We start from the raw sequence: 9,737 nt of genomic DNA, 5'->3' as shown, positions 1-9,737 counted from the left end.
AGCATGACCTCTCTCATCTATTTTGTTTTGTACAAATCTCAGTGAGTTGCTTGTATATTTCTGTCACATGCATTTTTGTGCTGTTTTATTTTTATATTTCAGTGTAGCATATCGACTGTTATCTGAAATGCACTGATTCGTAAGAAGTCTTACAAAAGAGCTGTGAAGTTAAAAATACTGAAATACTGAATACTCCTACCAATTTTTGGTCAGTTATAGAAATATCCAAGGTTCGTCAGCCAGCTTTGAAAGTGGTGGAGGGAGATGTGAGAAGTTTTCAAGATAGAATTTGGGTGCTATAACTTTCCTAGTTGTAGGACTTTTCCTCTTCTTCTTTTTTTTATTCTTTTTTTATTTTATTTTTTTTCTGTGCGTTGTTCAAGTCTGTGTTGATAGTGTAATGTTATGGATATAGATCCTATTTACCATGCTCATCAGAATGTATATTGTGTTTAATTATGATCTTCTTTTCTTTTGTTTATTTCAGGTATAACGTATCTCTCTGTTTTATTCTGACTTTTTGTACTGTGTTCTCAATTGTCTGCAATATTTTGAAGGTATTTTCTATCTATAACTCAATCTAAGTATAAAACTTCTGAACCTACTAGTGTGAAAACAGCGGTTCATCCCCTTTTCTAGGTAATTAGATATACGTTGTGAAATTCAATTCATATTTCTTTAAATGTGTAGGTGTAGATCATATCTCAGTCACTGCAGAGGGCTTTTCCTCTTTTAAGTCTTATTGATATGCTGGTGGAAAAAATGCTACATTTAGTTTTTATTTGACTGAAGAAGTCTCAGTGACTTTAATTTTTCCTGTCCTGATAAATGAGAATATACCTTTCTAGAGAAGCATCACGGCAAGTGGGCAGTCGTATTCTCCCACTTATGTGTCATGTGATATCTCCTTTGTTTTGTACTCTGCTTAGAGTACAACGTGGCCCATTTGGACAACTAAAGAATTGGCATTATTTTTATCCAAATTAATAAAAATTAATACATAATACTTCCTTTTATTACTTTAATTTTATCCTCTATTCCTGCAGCTTGCCCTGAAGGCTTTACTGTGAGAATGAGGAACTAAGCATGGTCCTTTGTAAACACTTGATCACTTTTGCTGGCATGGAGTGAGATGTCAGCAGTGGACCACGTACGTTACAGTGACATTAGGCAAGAAGATTTCAGTTTAGATGGGACAAATAAGATAATTCAATATCATAACAAACGGGCAGCTGTATGCAAAACAGAGCATTAAGATGGCAGTCACAAACAGTTCAGCTCCTTTTTTCTTCATTCACTGTGCTTCACACTTTCAATTCTTTCTACAAAATTACTATATTCTGAGCCTAAATTTACAGCTCTGAATTGTATGGATAACTCTGCATAGTATTTGGCACCATCTGATGTATATACCTGAAAGGTAGGTAGGGGGTAGAGCCCCAGTAGGGTTCTATAAATAGTAACCTATGTTGCTACCTCAGCATGTCAGTTCATTTAATGAGACACATGTGACAATCCTGCAAACTTTACAGAATCTGTCTAGAAGGAACGTCTTGACAGCATGGCAAAAATATCTGTGTCTTCCAGCAATGTGAGTCTGCACCAGCCTGGCACTATTTCAAAGTTAGGAGCCAGTGAAAAGATAGTGTTTCTAAATAAAACAGACCTGAAACAATCACTCTCTTTGAGGTTCTGTCATACCGTGTTGTGCTGCCACATCACGCTGCTGACAGAACTCGTTACATCAGATAATGTCTGACATGACTGAAAAACAACCTTATACATCATATGCTAATAGAAATGAATTGTGTGTCTTTTTTCGTCTTTTTTTTCTCTCCAAAAGATTATGTGCTGACTTTAAGACTACTGCTGTGCTCCCTCATCAACCCTCATTTATCTCTAAAACAGTGACTCAGAGTAGTCACGCATGCTCAAGAATGTTGCTTTGTTTAATTTTCCATGTTTTGTTTTCTTTTTTCTTTTTTTACAGACTTTATTAAATATCAGTATCAAAGATTCGTGGCTGAAAGCCACACACTGTGGGATATGTCAGTGTGAGGCTGACAGTGTATCCCTCGGATGCATTGTGAGTGGGACATGCAACTGGACATTCATAGATATGTGTCAAATATATATATTTAAATATTTCATGTTGAGAAAGAACCATAACAGACATCTAATTCAGCCTTTTCCACAACAACAGGCCTAATCATCTCTAATATTTGCATGTCCAGAAGTTTGAGTTAGAATTGCTTTCTTCCATTCCAGTTATCCATGCCAATGAAACTCAAAGTGAATGGAACAACTCATCTGCATAAGTTGTTCCCATGTAGATCTCATGTTCACTTAAAACTGTTCTGTGATTCGTTTCCAACTTATTTTCTTCATTGCCAATATCATACTTAGAAAAGTATGGAAATCTTTTTATTCTTCTGGTAGTAAAGACTTCAGTGTTCATAATCATTTCACTTGTGTAGCCATCATATATAAAAAAAAAAAATTAAATATTTTTTAGAGGAAACAGCCATGAAATAATTGCAATAGTTGGAGGCTTAGGAAAAATCCCTAAACCATGAGGCATGCGTTAAAGTTGAAAGAACTGCATCAATTAAAATCACTGGAATGTATGTAGCTTTTGTTTCCATCCACTGGCAACATCTTGCTGTGTCATATTAGTTTAGAAAAAATGTCTGATCTATATTTTTTCTTTCTTGTAAGTATTCATAAACTCAAATGGATCATTTTGTAATCTTCTCGTGGATAAATATTTTAGAGTAATTTCTAGACTTGCTACTTGACTTATTTTAAGCAATAGCTGATCTTGGAATTATGGCAAAGGTATTGCATGTGTGTGATTATCCCAGAGGGCACGGGAAGCACCAGAATTGATGCAACCACACTAAAAGTGCCCAGGCACAGCAAGTCTGGCACGTCCTTGCTGTCCTCACCTGGCTCAGGTCACTTGGCCAGGGCTAGTAGTTTGTCTACCTGAATAGGGCATAGATTTTGGAGAAACTTAGCAGAAACTCCTCATGTGGCCTGCCAAGTTAAAGTATGTCCCCTTCCAACTTTAAGCATGCTTTGATTCTGTGAGTATCCCAATTTGTGATTTGTTTAGTACTGTTTAAACTTCAAACAGTCAAGCTTCTGCCTTTCTGAGCCATCAGTTACTATGAAGCAGGTACACTTTTAATGGAACTCCGCACAGTACACTCAATGGTTTAATCATTTTTTCATGTAATTCATTTTTTTTTAAATGTAATTCATAAGTCTTTCACGCAATTCATTATGACTGGCTGAGCCAATCATACCAGATGTCTTTCCTAACATGCTGTTTTAAGTTTTTTTTTTTTATTGTTAGGTTCCTAGCATCTGTATAAATGCTGTCCTTTGGTATGGGAGAAAAACTGGCGGTGTTTCAAAATTCTGCTGTAGCAGTGGGTGAAACGTAATTATTTTGTGCCTCAGGTCTTTATCTGTAAGATGGTAATGTTTTTGCTGCTATGGGGTGACAGGAAGTATTTTGATGATAAATAAAGTTTTGAAATGTAATGGGAGGTGGCAATTAGAGATGCTAGAAAAAATCTTACTAAGTATCTGTAAGCAGAATTGTTGCTGGAGATACAACAGTTCTACAATCTAAATTTAGGTTTTAAATGACAGCTTTGAAAATCAGCCTGGCTTTTACTTCTTTATGCAGAACTCCATACATAGTAAGGAATGGAAAGCACAAGTCAGAAGAACGCACAGTTAGCATCTCCTCAAATACTGAGCTTGGATGGAGTTTTTAAAAGGAATAAGTTCCGCCTTACTTTCCTCAACTATGTTAAAACTTTGGCATGACACACAATTTTGTTGAGAGTTTTGATGAATCTGGGGTTTTCCTTTCAGAATATTTGTTGAGTTTAACCAGAGGGTCAAACCATAAGATGAAGTTTATGCAGTTTGTTGGTGAGACTGGTGTTTTGGTTGGATGACAGCATTGTCAAATTCATTTAGTGCTGTGTTAAGACAAGGAGAATATTAGCATTCACACTCACAATTCCAGTCTAGCTGTGCTAGACATTAAGAGAAACTGCAGAAGAACATACTGTGCTTGGAAAAGTGAAATAAAAAGTTTGGGCTAAGGAGTTAGCCAGGATGGAATTCACTGTGTTTGCTGAGAAATTATATCTGAGATGGAGCTGTTATTTTATTGCTCTTCGGAACTGTATTTGTTTTAAGTTCCTAATTTGTGTAAAAATGTTTTGTTTCAGAGAGAAAGTAAGAAGGGGGAAAATGATGTAACGTAGGATATACAGGAGATCAAAGCTAAAGAGATAAAAGTTGCAACTACTGTTTGGGCTAGAAATTTCTCCTGAATCATAAACATCCTTAACTCTAGTGCTTCCTAGGCAGCTGCCCTGAATTCGGGACAGAGTCACAGCTGAAATGGAAATCCTCTATTACTGTGTTTTATGACCTGTGTTGGCTGCTGTTGGCTAGTTCCATACTTATGCAGGCACCAAAATGTCTGGGAGCACTCACAAGAAAACAGTAAACCAAACGGTACCGCCTAGGTCAGTGGCTCTAAAATAACCCCCTGTGGGCTATCTGGCTGCGAGCTTTTTTCTGAGATAGCAGCTGACTGTGGGCCAAGAAAAATCAATCTTGTATCAACAGATATAATCAGAACCCCTATGGTGGTAATGATTCTGTCACAGTTTTCATTAGCTGAGAATGCTTTTGTTTGGGGAATGGGTGTTCCTCCTCCATTACAGTTTTATTGGTGCTATATGATATACTACCAACCCAAGTTACCAAACTGCTTCATCTCCTTCCTGAAAACCAATACTGAATAGAGGGAGCATAAGCCAAAGGGAAATGCTGCCAGTATTCTAACCAAAGATCCATCTTCTTTTTGCTTCTGTTGGTTTGCCCTAAACCCATGAATTCTTTGCTCCGCAGTTCTCAAAACACTGCTGTTGCATTCTCTATTTTCAGAGCTCCTTGCTGCTCCCTTGGAAACTGCTCACCTCTCTATCCCATGCCTGTACCTCAGTCCTCTAGACCCAGCATTCCTCTGTCTCTGTTTTTTAATGGGAGATTCTTATTTGTCCTCCTTGTTTGTATTCAATGTTGCAGAAGCGATTCTTCATAGCTTACCAGGCAGTGAGGCTTGCAACTAGCCATTAAAAACGTCCTGGATATTTTGGGGAATTATTTGCATGTGAGGACAGTGAGAAGATGGCCTTGGAGCTGCTCAGAGTGCCCTGGTACACACAGGTAAGCAGCTCACATAAACTGCTACAGCAAGCAGCCATATTGATCTGTTACTACAGATTAGGCCAGCTCTTGTGGAGCACAGTGGAGCTATGTTATATTAAAAGATAAGCTTGCAAATGTGTTTGTGATGGTGCCAGGAGGGTCTGCATCAGAATGCACTCGGGTAGCAATAATCAAGCTGAGACCTCAACAAACTAGCCAGGGCAACCCTGAGTAGTTTGGTTCACGAGATTAGATGACCATAGACAATCCTCCTGGTCTTGCACTCCTTTCACATGTGAAAGTACTTGGATGTGTATAAAAAGTTGGGCTTACCCAACTATCCTCCAGTGTCAGTGTTCATCCAGAATGTTCTGCACTGCTTCTCAAAGGCATTTTTTGGACCATGTTTATGCCCATGGGAACTATCTAATAATTTGAGCATAGATAACCAGGCAGGAAAAACGAGATCAATCTTTGTGATATTTTTAGTACTACTTATTTACTGCAGTCATCCTACGGATAGGCTGTTAGATGGCATATCAATATCACTGGTCGTGAAGAATGTGAAAGTGCATGAAAATGAAAGCTCTAGAAGTTTTATGAAGTAGAACTGATAGGTATCACTTCCAGTATCAGATAAGAACAGTTTTTACAGATGATACTGGGGAACATTGAACAGGACTTAAGAAGCCTGTGGTACTTTTATACAGTTTTTCCAGAATCTATTAGATAAAAGCCTGTGTGTGTACACTTTGAGTTATAAAAATTATGCTTCAGCTGTATCATAGATAAAAAGTGTGTGTGAATGAAATATATCAAATCATATTGTTTCCAGAAGTAGACTGTCCACATTTTTGTAAGAGGATTTTTGGATTATTGGATCTAATCAACTGATAAAAGCTGATAGTTAGAAAAACAGATTAGGACACACTTCATACATAAAGAATATATTTTCTTATGCTCCTCCAGTGCATTTGCATTGGATAACTTCTGGAGTTCCAACTTTGCACAGCAGTATTACTAAAGCCATTAGACACAGCTTACAACTTCAAAACAACATTTTAACATCTCTGAAGCCCACATCTTTTTTTTTTTAAAGCTGTGTGAAAAAATAGATTTTCACAGCCCCTTTGCAGTTAACCTTATGCAATCAATACAAGCTTTTTCCTTGCCTCCACCCTCACTGACAGCATCATGGAGGCTAAGGCTTTTTTTTTTTGACAAATTTAGGAAAGTCTTATCCTTTTTTTCTGAAGATGTCAGAGGAGTTAAAATGATATTTCCAAGTTATTTCCAATGGCAAGAATTTCCTTTCTCAAATGCTTTCTTGGACATAGGGTGGGAGATAAGAGAAAGCCTGGAGTTGGAGCCACAGAGCAAGTGACAGCAGAAGGCTCCATGGGTTTTCTTTGGCTTGGTATTTCTTATTCCTAAGCTCACTGGGACACATTGTCCAGTATTAAATCTAAAGCCCTTAAATCTCTCTAAGACTGCCCAGCTGTTTTGCAGGCACAGGCTCAAAGACTTAAAAGTCATGGTACACAATGGGGATTTTGTAGCAAAAACTAGATTCCAGCCAAGCCTTCAGTGGCTTGAAGGCATGGATATGCTATGGGAGATGCCTAAGAGGCAGCACACATGCTGCAGGAAATTCTCCTGAATACAAGATAGGAATTAAATCTCTTCATTGTTCAAACTCTTTCACCTCTATTATGAGAAATAAATAAATCATATTTCCTAAAAACAAAGAAAGCACACAAATTTATTATTTTCACATAGGGGGAAGAACTACTGAAATAAGGCAACGCCACCACACTGTATTTTCTGAAAGTGGGATAATTCCTAGCAAACATTTTTCCTTTGCTATATCCTTTCAGTTACTGATAAGGGTTCTAATCTATTTAAAATCCATCATCAAAATTAGCTGAGCAAATGTATATCTGAAAGAACTGCAAATACTATTTTTTTCTTAAAACAAAGATGGTATTATATACTTAAGAAAGCAGCTTTTGATCAGAGGCATTTCTATCAGTGGCATTTCTTACATGGAAATTGTTTGAACAAATAGTTTCCAGCCACTACAAAGGAAGAAAGGTGAATGCTTCAAGTAAAGGAGGCAAATTCTCTAATTAACAAGGGGAGTTAGAGCTAAAGCAAGAACATCTTTATTTACATAGATGCTTTCACAGTAAAAGATCATTAACTGCACACCACAGTAGCTTTCTGTTTGGAAAGTTTTCTGTTAGGTTATTCTAGTAATCAAATGTGTGGTTTTGTACACAATTATATACTCTGATTTCAGAGGCAAGAATATGTGTTCTGTGTTGGCCTGCTGTTTGTGAGAAGGGATAGTGTGTGTATGTGTGGGGCTTGGCAATGTCAGCTTCAAGATTAATACAGAAATCATACGTTTTCATGGATGAAGAAAGCATGCTGGGTGCATGAGTAATGCAAGAAAATTAAATGCTAATACAACATCAGATCATCATCCTTACACAGACTGGGAGGTGTAGATGGCTTTTTACCCACTCTTGCAGCGTTCTTTGCAATACTTTGCATTCTTGGGTGGAGAAAATAATTTAAAGTCATGAAGAAATGCCACAGTCTTATTATTGCTATTAATTAAGGTCAGATTATGAATGAACAAACACATTTCAAAGAGCGTATGAGTACTTAGAGCAGCAGAGAAGCTTCGCTAGGACCTTTCATTTTTAATATGTCTGCCCTTCACAGAATCATAGGGGGGATAATCTAGTTCAAACTCCTCCTAAAGCAGGTTTCATACATTAGGTAACACAGGAAAGTGTCCAGGTGGGTTTTGAATATCTCTAGAGGAGACTCCACTACCTCTCTCTCATTTCCTCATAAAGGAGGTGCTCCAGGCCCCTCATTGTCTTAGTGACCCTCTGCTGGACTCCTTCTAGGATATCCTTATCTTTCTTGAATTGGTGAGTGCAGTACTGAACACAGTACTACAGATGTGGCCTCAGAGTAGAGGAAGAGCTCTCCCTGCTGCTGGTCACATTTCTTTTAATGCATCCCAGGGTAGCATTGGTTTTCTTGACTGGGCACGCTGCTGGCTCATGGCCAACCTGTTTTCCACCCAACCAACTATGTGCTTCTTTGCAGAGCTCCCTTCCGGCATATCAGCCCCTGCTGATGAAAGCTGTTATCCCTCCGTTACTAGAGGACTCTACATTTGCCCTTGCTGAACCTCATCAGGTTCCTCTCCACTAAACTCTGCAGCCTGTCCAGATCTTGCTGAATTATAGCACAGCCTTTTGGTGTGTCAGCCACCCAAAGCTTCATTATCATTAGCAAACCTGCTGAGGGTGCATTCTATCCCTCTATTCAGGTCACCGATAAGACACTGAACAAGACTAGACCCAATGATGTCCCTGGGGAACACAGTTAAGGACCTCCTGTTCTGTCATACGTCAACCATCACCTATACCTTCATTATCCACCAGGGAGTTGTACCTTCATGTCTATACCATGGGTATTTTTCTCATCCTCCCACAGTTTTGGCACTTGTTCTCTCTTTTTCTGTCTGATTAGCGGTAAACTGATGAGATTCAAGTGCTGAACTGCTTAGGCCAAACAGCTAAACTGGTTCATGCTGATAGCTGCGCTACTTGCTTTACTTTAATCTGAACTATGAAGTTTTTGGATTGTAACTACTATAGACACACATAGGTTCAACCAGGTGTAACATCTGTATGCTAATGAACAGTGTAAATGGTAAATGTGCTACGTGGTCATTTTCTAGTAATGAAATTAATCCCACTTTATACAAAGAAAGAACAAAGCCAGCATGCAGACCAAAGCAAGAAGGGCTTTCCTAACTTTCCAAACAGAATCTACTTTATCCTCTATGACTACTGGATCTTTGAGAAACTATGCAAAGCAGTCCCAGTAAATCTTGACAGACTTAACTAGACTCTGAGATGGTCTCTTTCTCTGATAAGGAACAAAGTAGTTATCACAGGACTGATATGTGTATAACATAGAAGAAAAAAGAGCCTTTACTGTACCTTAAATCCTTCAGATAAAAAAAAATCTTCAGAATTAAGTGAAAAATGAATGCTGGCAGCAAACACATTATTTGCTGATTTACTTCTTCAGAATCATTTGTGCCTCTTGAGTAGCTGCTCAGAGCATCTGAGTAGCTTGAGCTATATTTATTGTATAGGAGACAGTAGCTGCCACAACTATTAAATAACATCCACCTTTTTGTTTAAAAAACTTTTTTTTTTCTTAACTTCTGGCCATCAGTTAGAATGGCTGTTGGCCTAGTAGTACGAGGTTAATGACTACAAAGGGATTGGCTTTTAGTGAGAAGAAGAACTTGCAAGCATTTTCTTTCATGTGTTTCCTGGTTTGTTACAGAGTATTATGAGATGGATCATGACCAAAGGTCTGTACCTGCTCATGGTATCCTGATCACTGTAGGTAAACTGAACATCCATTTTGAGGTGTTATGAAATTAT

General features: G+C 38.1%; 1 long non-coding RNA gene across 1 annotated transcript in view; it reads left to right on the top strand.

The window, feature by feature from the left end:
- The window catches only part of LOC116216569, a 135,068-nt gene extending 129,803 nt beyond the window's left edge, over nucleotides 1–5,265 (top strand). Inside the window, exon 3 of the long non-coding RNA XR_004159624.1 lies at nucleotides 5,125–5,265. This is a non-coding gene — a long non-coding RNA (uncharacterized LOC116216569). The remainder of the gene's footprint in view (nucleotides 1–5,124) is intronic.
- The last annotated feature ends 4,472 nt before the right edge of the window (nucleotides 5,266–9,737 follow it).

Source organism: Meleagris gallopavo, chromosome 4 (assembly GCF_000146605.3).
Source record: "Meleagris gallopavo isolate NT-WF06-2002-E0010 breed Aviagen turkey brand Nicholas breeding stock chromosome 4, Turkey_5.1, whole genome shotgun sequence".
In the NCBI taxonomy this organism is placed as follows: domain Eukaryota; kingdom Metazoa; phylum Chordata; class Aves; order Galliformes; family Phasianidae; genus Meleagris; species Meleagris gallopavo.
Note: the sequence above shows the minus strand (reverse complement) of the source record. Positions and strands in the feature narration are given on the sequence as shown.